The sequence below is a fragment of the Monodon monoceros genome, unplaced genomic scaffold (assembly GCF_005190385.1).
Source record: "Monodon monoceros isolate NGI ecotype Baffin Bay Population unplaced genomic scaffold, NGI_Narwhal_1 Super_Scaffold_18, whole genome shotgun sequence".
Classification (NCBI taxonomy): Eukaryota; Metazoa; Chordata; class Mammalia; order Artiodactyla; family Monodontidae; genus Monodon; species Monodon monoceros.
Genome location: NW_021703774.1, coordinates 1805887 through 1818921, shown reverse-complemented (window position 1 = coordinate 1818921; position 13035 = coordinate 1805887). Strand labels below are relative to the sequence as shown.

Here is a 13035-nt window from a genome sequence, read left to right as displayed (position 1 = left end):
GAGGCGCCGGGAAAGGGGCGGGGACGGGGGTGGGAGTGGGGGGGTCCGCAAGCTTGGAGGCGGGGGGAGGGGGGGTGTTGCGGGCAGTGGGTGAGGCCCCGTGGGCCTCGAACCCTGATCTGCTTCTAGCCGGCGAATAACTGGAATTAACGGAGCAGGTTTAGTGTGCACGTGAGATACTCTGGACCTTTCCACCCGCCCCACCCTACTGCGGGGATAGTCACACAGTCACGTGCCGGGTGGGTCCCGGGGGTCGCACTTCGCTGGAGCTGGTCCCCGAGCCGCTGGCAGTGAAGTGACGGGGAAAGCGCGGGACCGGAAGGAGGGACGCGGGGCTCCAGGACTTCCAGCGCTTTCAGGCTAATACTGGATGCACACGAAATCACATGTTGAGCAAATATGTAAGTTTTAAAGCACACTGAGAAAACGGAAGCCTGTGACTCCACATTATCCACGTGGAGCATATATACGGGCGCTTCCCGGGTTGTAGCTACCCCTTGCTTCTTCCCTCGACCACCCCTGTCCTGAACTTTGTCTCTCCTTGACATTCTTAGTCATTTGATTATAGGTGGAGGCATTCCCAAAGGATATATTGTTTGACTTTTCTCTTTTTGAGCTTTATACAAATGATACACAGTCTGGTGGGATTTGCTTTTATCGTTGAACGTTTCTTTGATTCACCCAAGCTGTTAAGTGTAAGCAAGCTGTAGAACATTTATTTTCACTGCTGTAACATTGCGTTTCTGTGAAGTCGTTTATGTCCAGTTGTTTATCCATTTTTCTGTGGACACTTGTCTCCAGTATTTTGTTATTATTGGAGGCAAACTGACCATGAAGCTAATGAAATTGGAGTTTCAGGGCCCCTCCCATGGGTCTCTCCCATCGACCCGAAAGAAGAGCCTTGGCAGTGTGTTCCCATGGTCATATGTTTTTGTAAAATCTACAGAAGGAAGACATTTAAACCACGATGGAAGAGGGCCACTTTCTCTTTACATTCCTGCGCCCCCTCCTTCAGCCCTTTTCAGCTTGGGTGATACACGGCTGCAGGCATTTGGGGTTGAGCCAAGGTGGGTTGCATCAGGGATGCGTTTGAGTTCAGTGGAGAGTATGTGTGAGGTTTGCAGTCTTTAATGTCAGGCTCTTGCTTTTCACCCCAGGGTAGGAAGGTGCATGAACAGATGGTCATATCAGAACAGGAATGTCCCACAACATCCAGCACCTGACCTATGTGTGTGTTGGGGCAGAAACCTAGTTTGAAATGTAGGGAGCTGGAAGCTAATCTGAAAAAACTCAGGTGTGTAAAATTGTAAGTGGAGGATCCAGTTCTGACCTGGAAGTTCTCTCCTGTCAGGAACGTAGTCATGCTTCTATGTTTATAAATGCACTTTACATGTTTTCTTTAATGATGAGAATCACACAAAGTAAAATTTGTCAGATTCTCTGAGTTTGTAGGTCATAACCCTATAACAGAACTACAGTGAGTCTGTCTGGATGTGAAGACACATGTTTTCTACATCCCAAATATTAATAATAATGTTCAGTGAACTATGTTAGAAGAAGGGCAATCTTCTCATTTTCTCTATGGAAAATGATATTATGGAAATCATTGTCATATAAAGAGGGGATTAAGTCTATGCAGCCAAAAGAATGAAGGAAAAGGGTATAGAGGTGTGTGAGACAGTTAACTTAAAAACTAATATGGTACTTTCCTGGGTTTTGTCACATTTACAATTTGTTGTGATTTTTCTCCAATTACGTAAGCTCATGCCCGACAAAACCTGAGCCTGCCTGCGTGATACTCACAAGGCTGGCAAGGGCCTTCCTGTGCACACCTCTTGCACTTGTCTCATTTGAACCTAGGAGTAACAGGACTGGGTCAGAGGGGTGGGGTATACAGCTTTACACGATGATGCCAAAATGTTTTCAAAGTGCTGGTACCAATCTATACTGCCAGGAGCACGGATCAGCCTTTTCCCGTTATTCCACATTCTTTCCAATCATTGTTTTGGTCAAACTTCCGAATTTTTGCTAGTCTACTGAGAGTAAATTGGTACAAGATTATGGTCTTAATTTGCATTCTCTAATTACTGATAATGTCGAACATTTTTTCTTGTGCTGATTGTTCATTCATGTTTCTTTTCCTCTTCTAAGCGGATACCAATCTTCTGTCAATTGTATGTGTTGCAAATATTTTCTCCCTGTTTATAGCGTGTGTTTTCAAATATTTTTTTAAAATTTTGACTTCTGATTTTGAAAAAAAAATATCAAACTTACAGAAAAGTTTCAGGACTAATACAACGAACTCCTGCATACCCTTCACGTAGATTCACAGTTTGCTGTATTTGTGTGTAAGAGAGACAATATATAAATTATTTTTGCTGAACCATTTGAGAGTAAGTTGCAGCGTGCACCTCTGAAAACAATGATGTTTCCTTATGTTGGTACAGAACAGTTTTCAAATGTAGGTAATTTAGCACTGATATGATACGTCTAATATACAGTCCACATTGAAATTTCATCAGTTGTTCCAATAATGTCATTTAGACCAGGAGTCCCCAACCCCCGGGCCACACAGCAGGAGGTAAGGGGTGGGTGAGCGAGCGAAGCAGCATCTGTGCTCTCCATGGCTGACATTACCGCCTGAACCATATCTCCCCACTACCCCCCCCAACCCCCGTCCGTGGTAAAATTGTCTTGCACGAAACCGGTCCCTGGTGCCAAAAAGGTTGGGGACCAATGATATCGAGCAATCCCCCGCACCCCCAGGCCAGGGTCCAGTCCAAGATCTTTTCACTTTCTTTGTTTCTATACTATCTTTAGATAAATATTAAGTTTAGCGTAGTTAAATATGTCTATCCTTTCCTTTGTAATTAGCAAACTTTGATGTCTTAAAAAAATCCTGGTCTTGCCAGGGGTTGAGGGGAGGGAGGGATGAATGGGCAAAGCTCAGGGAATATTTAGGGCAGTGAAACTATTCTGTGTGACACTGTCATGGGGTACACATGTCATTATACCTTGGTCCAAACCCGTGGAATGTACAACAAGTGGAGTGAACCCTAATGTGAACCATGGACTCTGGGTGATGGTGATGCATGTCTGTAGGTTCGTTGAAGCAAACGTGCCATCTGGTGGGGGGGGTGCGTTGATAATGGCGGGGCTGGGCCTGTGTAGGGGCAGCAGGTAGACGGGGCATCTCTGTACCTTCTAAGTTTTGCTGTGAACCTAAAGCTGCTCTAGAAAATAAAGTCTATCAAAGAGTAAAAAATATCCTCGTCCACCCTGCTATCTGAAAGGTATTTCTTAGAATTTGGGGGAAAATTTTAAAGTTTTGCCGTCTACATTTAAATCATTAATCCATAGGGAATTGGGTTTTGTCTGGTATGAAGTAGGGATCCATTTCCTTTCCTTTCCTGTTTTCCAGATAGCCAGCCAACTGTCCAAACACCATATATTGACTAGAATCCTTTCTCCAGTGACCTGTGGTACCATCTCTGGTCATATATCAAGGCCCCAAAGTGTGAACGTCTGTTTCTGGACTCACTATTCTCTTCCTAGTTTTCTGTCCCTGTGCCAGTACCCTTCTGCCATTTTGCTGTCTGGTTGAGCAGGTTTGCTTCAGGATTGGCTTGGCTATTCTTGGCCCTTTTTTCGTGCATATACATTTTAGGATCCACTTGTCAGTTTCCACAAAAAAGTCCTGATGTGATTATGATTGGAAATGCATTAGTTCTGTAGGTCAATTTAGGGGGAGAATTGAAATTCCTATAGTAAGATTTTGCTATATATCTCTAGTTATTTAGGTTTTCTTTAATGATTTCTATAGAATTTCTACTTTTCTCTAGAGATACTTGCTCATCTTTGGTCAGATTTATTCTACATTCATTACAGTTTATGTTATTATCATAAATGTGTCTTAAACTTATGTTTCTGTTTTTAATAAGACTTTTTGGTGACTTTTTGTTTATTTTTTTATTTTTTTGGCTGCGTTGGGTCTTTGTTGCTGTGTGCGGGCTTTCTCTGGTTGTGACGAGTGGAGGCTACTCTTAGTTATTGCAGTGGCTTCTCGTTGCAGAGCATGGGCTCTAGGCGTGCAGGGTTCAGTAGTAGTGGCACATGGACTCAGTAGTTGTGGCACGAAGGCCCTAAAGTGCGGGCTCAGTAGTTGTGGCGCTTGGGCTTAGTTGCTCTGCAGCATGTGAGATCTTCCCGGACCAGGGATCAAACCCCTGTCCCCTGCATTGGCAGGCGGATTCTCAACCACTGCGCCACCACGGAAGTCCTTAAACTTATGTTTTTGAATTATTTGCTGGTTTATCAAAATGAAATTGATTTTCACATATTGATATTTTAGCCACCTTGCTAAATGCTCTTCATATTTCCAATAATATGTAGATTATTTTTAGTTTTCTATTTAGAGGGTCACATCTTAAGTAATGACAGTTTTGTTTTTCCTTTCCGTTTCTTTCTCTTACCTTATCATGCTGGCTACCATCTCCAGCACGGGGTTGAATACATGTGATGATAGCAGACATTCTTGTCTAGTTCCTGGTTTTAAAATACTTTAATTCACACGTTTCCTCATTAGGAATGACGTGTGTTGCAGGTTTTTCAAATACCCTTTATCGAGTTAAGGATGTTCTGTTTCACTGTGAATTTGCTAAAAGTTTCACCATGAAAGAGTACTGGATTTTATCAAATGCTTTTTTCCTTTTTTAATCTGTTGAGATCAGCAAAAGCATTTCCCCCTTATCTAGCAATATGAAGAATTATAATTTAAAGGTTTTTCAAATGTTAAACACCTTTGCGTTCCTGAAATAAGCCTAATTTGTCCATAATATATTTTATATATCTCATATTTTATGTTAACATTTTGTTTAGGATTTTTAAGTTTATGTTTATAAGTAAAATTGATCTGTAATTTTCCTTTCTCACGCTATCCATGGTTTTACAGGCATCAAAGAATGAATTGGGGAATATTTCTTTTTTTCCTCCATTATTCTCTGGAATAAATTATATAATATTGAAATGACCTGTCTGCTGAAAGTTTGGCAGAGCTCCCTATAAATTATCTGGGTGTCGAGTTTTTTTTGTGTGGGTAGAAAGATTTTTACCTTTCGATTTATTGTTTTTCACAGTCATAGAACTATTCAGCCTTTCTTAAGGAATTCTTGGGTCAGTGTTGCTAAGTTATATGTGTTTTAATGTTCTTTTCAACTGTTTCATATTTACTTTCAGAAAGTTCTTCATTTTATCTTTTTAAAATGTATTTTATATATAATATGTCTCTTTTTCATTAATACTGACTTGATCTTTCTCTCATTTTTTTTCTTAATCCATCTCACCAAAAAGTTTGTCTCATTGTACGTTTTCCAAGAATCAACTTTTGACCTTGTTGATCCTCTTTATTGCAAGTTTGTTTTCTGTTTCACTGCTTTATGTTTTTTCTCTCTCTACTACTGTCTTCAGATTATTCTATTTTTCAGTTAATGAGTTTAGCATATTCATCTTTAATCTTTCTGTTTTTCTAATATAAGCATCTAAGGCTGTAAGTTTTCCTCAAATACTGCTTTTTCTGCATCCCACAAGTTTTGATACATAGTATTTTTATTCAGTTCTGGTATATTAAAATGTCCATTGTTATTTCTTCTTTAAACCATGAGTTATTTAAGGACTTTTAATTTATTTATTTTTATTTTTGGCTGTGTTGGGTCTTCGTTTCTGTGCGAGGGCTTTCTCTAGTTGTGGCCAGCGGGGGCCACTCTTCATCGCGGTGCGCGGGCCTCTCACTGTCGTGGCCTCTGTTGTTGCGGAGCACAGGCTCCAGACGCGCAGGCTCAGCGGCCGTGGCTCACGGGCCTAGTCGCTCCGCGGCATGTGGGATCCCCCCAGACCAGGGCTCGAACCCGTGTCCCCTGCATTAGCAGGCAGACTCTCAACCACTGCGCCACCAGGGAAGCCCAGGACTTTTTAATTCAAAATATATTTATGTTTTGTTCATATAAATTTGTTGCACTGTGGCCAGAGAATCAAAGATCCTTGAGGCTTGCTGTATGAGCTGGTCCATGGTCAATTTTTAGAAATAGTCTAAACCAAAGAAGAATGTTGATTTCACCAGCAGGTAGATAGGTGTAGGGATGTGTATCAAATAAAGCAAGCTTGGTAGTTCAGACGTTTTACACCTTTACTAACGCTCATGTTCAGATTTGCCTATCAGTATGCCTATCTATCACCCATGAATGGATAAAATAGGTCAGTCAATCTCTTATTAAAATGGTGGATCTGTCCATTTTTCCCTGTAGTTCCAGCAATTTTAGTTTTGTGTATTTGGGGGCCATTTTATTTTAGAATCAGTGTATACAAAGAAATTTAAGCATCAGTATGTCTTAGAATCTTAGATTTGAATACATTTACCAGAGTCCAATCATAGCCCCTGCCACTCTCCGTACCCAAACAGGAGGAGTTGTGTTACTGCACATGACCAGTTGACTTATTAAGTACTTTTAGAGGCAGTGAACTTCTTACCTTACAGGGAAGCCCAGTTCTTCATTGGAGATCTCTGCTTGATTATAATTACCATTTAATTAGCCAGCATTGTGCAAAGCATTTTACAAACATTATGTTTAATTCTCAGTACAATCTTATAAAGTAGGCCTCTCCTGTTGCGGAGCACAGGCTCCGGACGCGCAGGCTCAGTGGCCATGGCTCACGGGCCCAGCCGCTCCGTGGCACGTAGGATCTTCCCGGACCGGGGCACGAACCCATGTCCCCTGCATCGGCAGGCAGACTCTCAACCACTGCGCCACCAGGGAAGCCCGCACAAGTGCTGCTTTACGTTGGGCCTAAAACCATGTCCCCTTAACTTTCAATCAAGGGACTTGGTTCTAACCATCGTTTCTAGCATTCCCAGCACTTTCTAATCCTTTGGAAACCTCAGAAATAGTTCAAACTAATACGTGTTGCATAGCCCTGCCCTGCCTGACGCTCATCAGGTTTCTCATAGAAGATTTGGACCCTTGCTGTATACATGCCTCTTCTTACTATGACTTTAAGAAAACCAGTTAGTCTTTTTCTTCTGTTTTTTCTATTTCAAAAACTAGGCAATTTTTACATGTGGGATGTTTCATTCTTAATATATAGCCTAGTGAGTTAAACTCATTTCTGCACGTGAGTTAGGCATGCTACATGAAGCCTACTATTAAACATAAAGCCCTTCATCTTTTGGTGTTAATAAGTCAACCTCAGAACCACTCAGGCCTCACATGTGGCTCTACCCCACCGTATGCTCTTTAGTAATGAGCTCCGAGTCAGATTTCCTCCTAGGTCTCACCAGAGCACAGTCTAATTAACCTAAGCTGCGACTCCTGCTTTCTGCACAAAACGTCTTCACCGACATGGTTTTCAGATGGTCTTTTAATTGTGGGACCACGGGAAGCCTTACCCATGGTGGTTCACATGGGGATCACAGATGGCATGATGAATGCATTGTTCTTGTGCATTATGCTTTATGGCAGGGAGGGACAGGAAACTATCCAGGGTGACTCAGTTAGACAAGAGTTGTGGAATGCGTACATCCTGCATAACCATGCTAAGAGTTTGCCTTAGGCTGTGTCTTAGAACCGGAAATGCTGTAAGAATGTGAGCCGACCTGTATGTTATCCTCATGCGCTGTTCAGACATGTACAGAAATAATAATGCCTATCGTTCTTCGATTCCGGGGACCTTCAGTCTCACACCTATTCGTTTATAGCTACTCCTTTTTTTTTTTTTTAATTGGGGTATAGTTGATTTAAAATGTTGTGTTAGTTTCGGGTGTACAGCAAAGTGATTCAGTTATAAATATATATATATTACTCCTTATTCCTTTAGTATGGGAGGCTTGGAAACCCGTATAACTTACATCGAGGGGAAGACAGGAAAGCACAGGTTGATAGCATTTGGCTGCCATGGATACTTTTTTCACTTGTATCATCACAATGAATCAGACCACAACTTGGACTCAACTGCTTTCTGCTGTCGGTGACTTTTCCCGATAAACACTATGACAAAATCTTCAAGTTCTAAAAATTGATTTACTCATTCAAGGGATTTCTGGCATCTACCACATGGCGAGCGTAGGAATACAATGATGAACAAGAGGGACATAGTCTCTGTCTTACAGTAGAGGTGGGGCGATAATTACACAGTAGGTGCTGTGACAGGGGACGTACAGGGGACGTACAGAATGTTGGAGGAGCGTGTAGGATGGGAGCACAAACCAGACATGGGGAGAAAGAGAAGGCCTTCCAGAGGAAATGACACCTAAGCCGAGATCTGAAAGGCCAAAGATAAATTGGGACAATTGAAACAGGAAAAAGAGGAGGAGGGAAAGGCCCAAAGTGAGAGTACGGCACATCCAAGGAACTGAAAGAAGTTAGGTATTATCTGCTTAGGCCAGGTTATGCTGCAGTAACAAGTGACCCCAAGTCTCAGTGGCACACGACAACAACAATGGTTTATTTCTCATTCATGCTGCAGTGTGGAGGAAAGATTATTGGGCGTAAAACTGAGGGAGGAAGCTGAGGTAATAATTTCAGGCTGGAGCAGACGGTGGCCTGAACTCAGGTAGAGGCCATGGGGGTACAGAGGAGTGGACGGAATCGAGAGATGCGTAAGAAGTAGAGTTACTAGCTCTCCCTGGTTGACTGGATGTGGAGGGTGAAAGCAAGGAACCATGGTTGACACTCGAGTTGCTTTATTCTAACCACAGAGCAAAGCAGGAAGATTAAAGCTTTTATAGAGATGAATTTAATACATACAATAGTGTGATAAATATTTTATTGTTAATAACTTTAGAAACGTCTTCCTACTAATCTTGAACACATCATAGAGTTAATGATCTTGGTAATCATATTATTCCTTCTGCCCAAACTCCTGGCACAGATCTATTCACAGAACTACATAAGTCTTGGCAGTGAGGCTTCTGGGATGCCAAATTAGGAGGTGTCTAGTTAAAACTAGGTGTGTGTTACAAATCTAAAACTTGATCCTAAAACTTGAACTTATGGGACTTCCCTGGCGGTCCAGTGGTTAAGATTTCGCCTTCCAATGCAGGGGGTGCGGGTTCTATCCCTGGTCAGGGAGCTAAGATCCCACATGCCCAGCGGCCAAAAAACCAAAACATAAAACAGAAGCAATATTGTAACAAATTCAATAAAGACTTTAAAAATGGTCCACATCAAAAAAAATCTTTAAAAAACCCTCGAACTTACAAAGTCATTGGATGGTTAGAAAAAGTAGACTGGTACTGAGCGATTGTCAGGGAGGAAGAAATTTCCGTCTACCCTTCTAGGTTCTTCTGGATGGTCTAAGAATTAAATTGACATGAAACATTAACAGGAGAAAATCACGCAAAGTTTCATAACATGTCTTCATGGGAGAGATCCACAAAAACTGAGTAACTCCCCCAAACGGCCAAAACCCTCACCTTAAATACCGTCTTCAACTAAAGACAAAAGAGGAAGTTGCGGGTAGTGGTTTGGGACCTCAAAGGGGAGGAAGGCCATTTACATGGAGATGGAAAAGCAAATGCTCGGTGAGCGAGTTTGCTGAGCCAGCAGACATGATGGGACAGAGCGGACTCTGGTCTCCAGGCCCTGCCGACTTCCCCACCACACCGGCCCGGCCCGTATTCTTTGCAGAGATCTCTGGCGATAGCTCTATTTTGGGAACAGGCCCTCTATCGAAATTCTTTTAGGCAGCTGGGGGAAGGTCAGAGTTTCTCCCTGCGTCTTTTGGCCTTGATTGTTTTCAGCTCAAAATAATCCATATCCCAAAGAGACATTTTGGGGTGGAAATTTTGGTCCCCTACACTATAAAGTCTGCATATGTAGACCTTAGCGAAGGGAGGTACATACAGTTTTCATTAGATTAAACACTGCAAAGCTGGTATACTCTGAAGACGTCATACAAGAGCCGTGCCCGTTGGAACACTTAGAAATCTGCCAGTGTCCGTCCATTTTCCAGAGGGAAAGATGCTGCGTGGACTGTCCCTTTCAAGATTAGGCCTGTTTCTGGGACATTATATTCTCAAGAGATCTTTTTTTTTTCTTTTTTAAATATTTATTTTTTTTGGCTGTGTTGAGTCTTCATTGCTGTGCGCGGGCTTTCTCTAGTTGCAGCGAGCAGGGCCTACTCTTCGTTGCGGTGCGCGGGCTTCTCATTGTGGCTTCTCTTGTTGCGGAGCATGGGCTCTAGGCACGCGAGCTTCAGTAGTTTCAGCATGCAGGCTCAGTAGTTGTGGCACACGGGCTCTAGGGCGCACGGACTTAAGTACTTGCGGCATGTGGGCTCAGTAGTTGTGGCGCACAGGCTTGGTGGCTCCACGGCATGTCGGATCTTCCCGACCAGAGATCGAACCCACGTCCCCTGCATTGGCAGGCAGGTTCTTAACCACTGGACCACCAGCTAAGTCCCCTCAAGAGATCTTCAGTTTTTCCAAGGCAACTCTAAATTTCTCAGCAGTGGACAAATTGAGAGCGGTAATTCAGATATTCTTTTATCTGGCAATAATCTTCCTTCCTCCCAGCTTTCCCTGCCCTACTTTTCCTGCCGTGATCATTTTTCAACCACACTGGGACCACTAGTCTACTAATTTCTCTATTTTCTCCCAACATGTATGCCATCTTCTGTCTTCCTTTCGCATCGTATCCAACTTAGATTCTGTACTGTGGGGTTAACTTCGGCACACCTGCCACAAACCTTGGTGGTTTCGTTCAGTTGCTTCATTTGAAATGTTCACTTTCAGTGACAGTTTACCTAGTGCAGCAAAACAAATCAGTACTTCATATAGGAGAAGAAAATAACATTAAACTGAGATTTTTAAGACGGGGGAAGTGTTGGTTATTTGACTTTAAGTCAAGCTATCAAAAACTATTAGTTTTGAGATGTCCCTCTTTGTGTAAGTCTATGATAAAATGTGAATTTAGAATTAGTCAAGATTTCAAAACAGTAATCTCTGTCTATACTGAGGGACGCTTAAGCTCTTATATGTATCAAGGACTTAAAAATATTCTTACATAGCAATTCCCACTCTAGGTTTTTTCCTTATAAACTAATTACTGATACACATAAGGTGTATTTTGGGTGTATTTTTTTTACGTCATTTGATGATAATGTTGTTGTGGTAACAGCCTAAATATTCACCAAAAGGGAATTAAATTAATATTGTATATCTGTACAATGGAATAAAAGGCAGCCATTAAAACTTATGTTGAATATTTAATGACATGAGAGGATGTTAGTGATTTCTTTAAAAAAAAAAGGTTAAAAACTGTATTTAGTATGATCCAATTATTTTGAAAAATATTAATAAATACCCAGAAAAAAAGAGGGAGGAGTTGTGGCAAATATTAATAGTAGACATTTAGATCAGTGGAATAAAATTGAAAGTCCAGAAATAAATCCTTACATTTATGGTCAACTGTTTTTCAATAAGAGTGCCAAGAAAATTCAATAGGGGAAAGAATAGTCTTTTCAGTAAATGGTGGTGGGACCAGATATCCACATGCAAAAAATGAAGGTGGGTCCCTGCCTCACACTATACACAAAAATTCACTCAAAATGGATAGACTCAAATGTAAGAGCTAAGATGTTAAAACTCCTAGAAGAAAACATAGGAGTGATCTTCATGACCTTGGGTTAGGCAAAACCTTCTTAGATATGACACCAAAAGCACAAGGGACAAAAGAAAAAGATCAGTTTAAAATTTTTGTGCTAGAAATGACGTGAAGAAAGTGAAAAGACAGCTCACAGATTGGGAGAAATGATTTGTAATTCACATATCTGATAAGAGGCTTATATCCAGAGTATATAAAGAAGTCTGACAGCCCAACAATAAAAAGAAAAGTAACCCAATTTTTAAAAGGGCAAACAGTTTGAATAGACATTTCTCCATAGAAGATATACAAATAGCCAATAAACATAAGAAAAAAACGCTCAACACCATTATTTATTAGGGAAATACAAATCAAAACCACAAGGAGGTACCACTTCACACCAATTAGGATTGCTATTTAAAAGAGAAAAATGACAGACAATAAAAAGTGTTATATGGAGAAACTGGAACCTTCTTACATTGGTGATGGGAGTGTAAAGTGGTACACAACCATTCTGGAAAGCAGTCTAGCAGTTGCTCAAAATGTTAAGCATAGAGTCACCATGTAACCCAGAAATTCTACTCCTACACTCCAAGAGACTCAAAAACAGGTGTTCAAACAAAAACTTGTACAGGAATATTCATAGCAGCATTATTCCCGACCATCAAAACCTGGAAACAATCCAGTGTGTGTTATAAATGGATTTTTAAAAAGTGGCATATCCATACATTGGAATATTATTCAGCAATAAAAAATTAAGTACCGATACATGCTACAATTTGCATGAATCTTGGAAACATTAAGCGAAGCGAAAGAGGTCAGTCACAAAAGACCACATATTGTGATTCCACTTATATTAAAGGTCCAGAATAAGCAAATTTACAGAGACAGGAAGCAGATCAGTGGTTGTCTAGGGCTGAGTAGGGGGCGCTGTGTGGTAGGGAAAAATGGGAAGTGATGGCTAATGGGTTTCTTTTTGGGGTAATGGAATGTTCTAAAATTATATTGTGGTGATGGTTGTACAACCCAGTACACATATTTTAAAATATTTAACTATACACTTAAAATGGGTGAATTGTACGGTATGTGAATCTCAAGAAAGCTTTCTAAAGTGTTAATAGTAGCTCTTCCTGGAAGGTGAGCTTATGCTGGTTTTTATCTTTTTGTTCATCTGTATCCCCTGCAGTGAACAAGCGTTTCTAGTCGTAAGAAAAAAGAAAGTTATTCGTTTCAATGGTTTGTCTCAGCGAGGTAACTTCTTAGAATTAAGTATAGAAGTTCTTGGGTTTAAGACCATTCTTTTTTTTTTTTTTTGCCGTACGCGGGCCTCTCACCGCTGTGGCCTCTCCCGTTGCGGAGCACAGGCTCCGGACGCGCAGGCTCAGCGGCCACGGCTCACGGG

The 13035-nt window shown here is 41.3% G+C and overlaps 1 long non-coding RNA gene across 3 annotated transcripts in view; it reads left to right on the top strand.

Annotated features, from left to right (window-relative positions):
- The first annotated feature begins 94 nt into the window (after positions 1-94).
- Positions 95-13035, top strand: part of LOC114898101 — a 21054-nt gene continuing 8113 nt past the window's right edge. For all 3 annotated transcript variants that reach the window (XR_003794284.1, XR_003794283.1, XR_003794285.1), the window contains exon 1: positions 95-401. This is a non-coding gene — a long non-coding RNA (uncharacterized LOC114898101). The remainder of the gene's footprint in view (positions 402-13035) is intronic.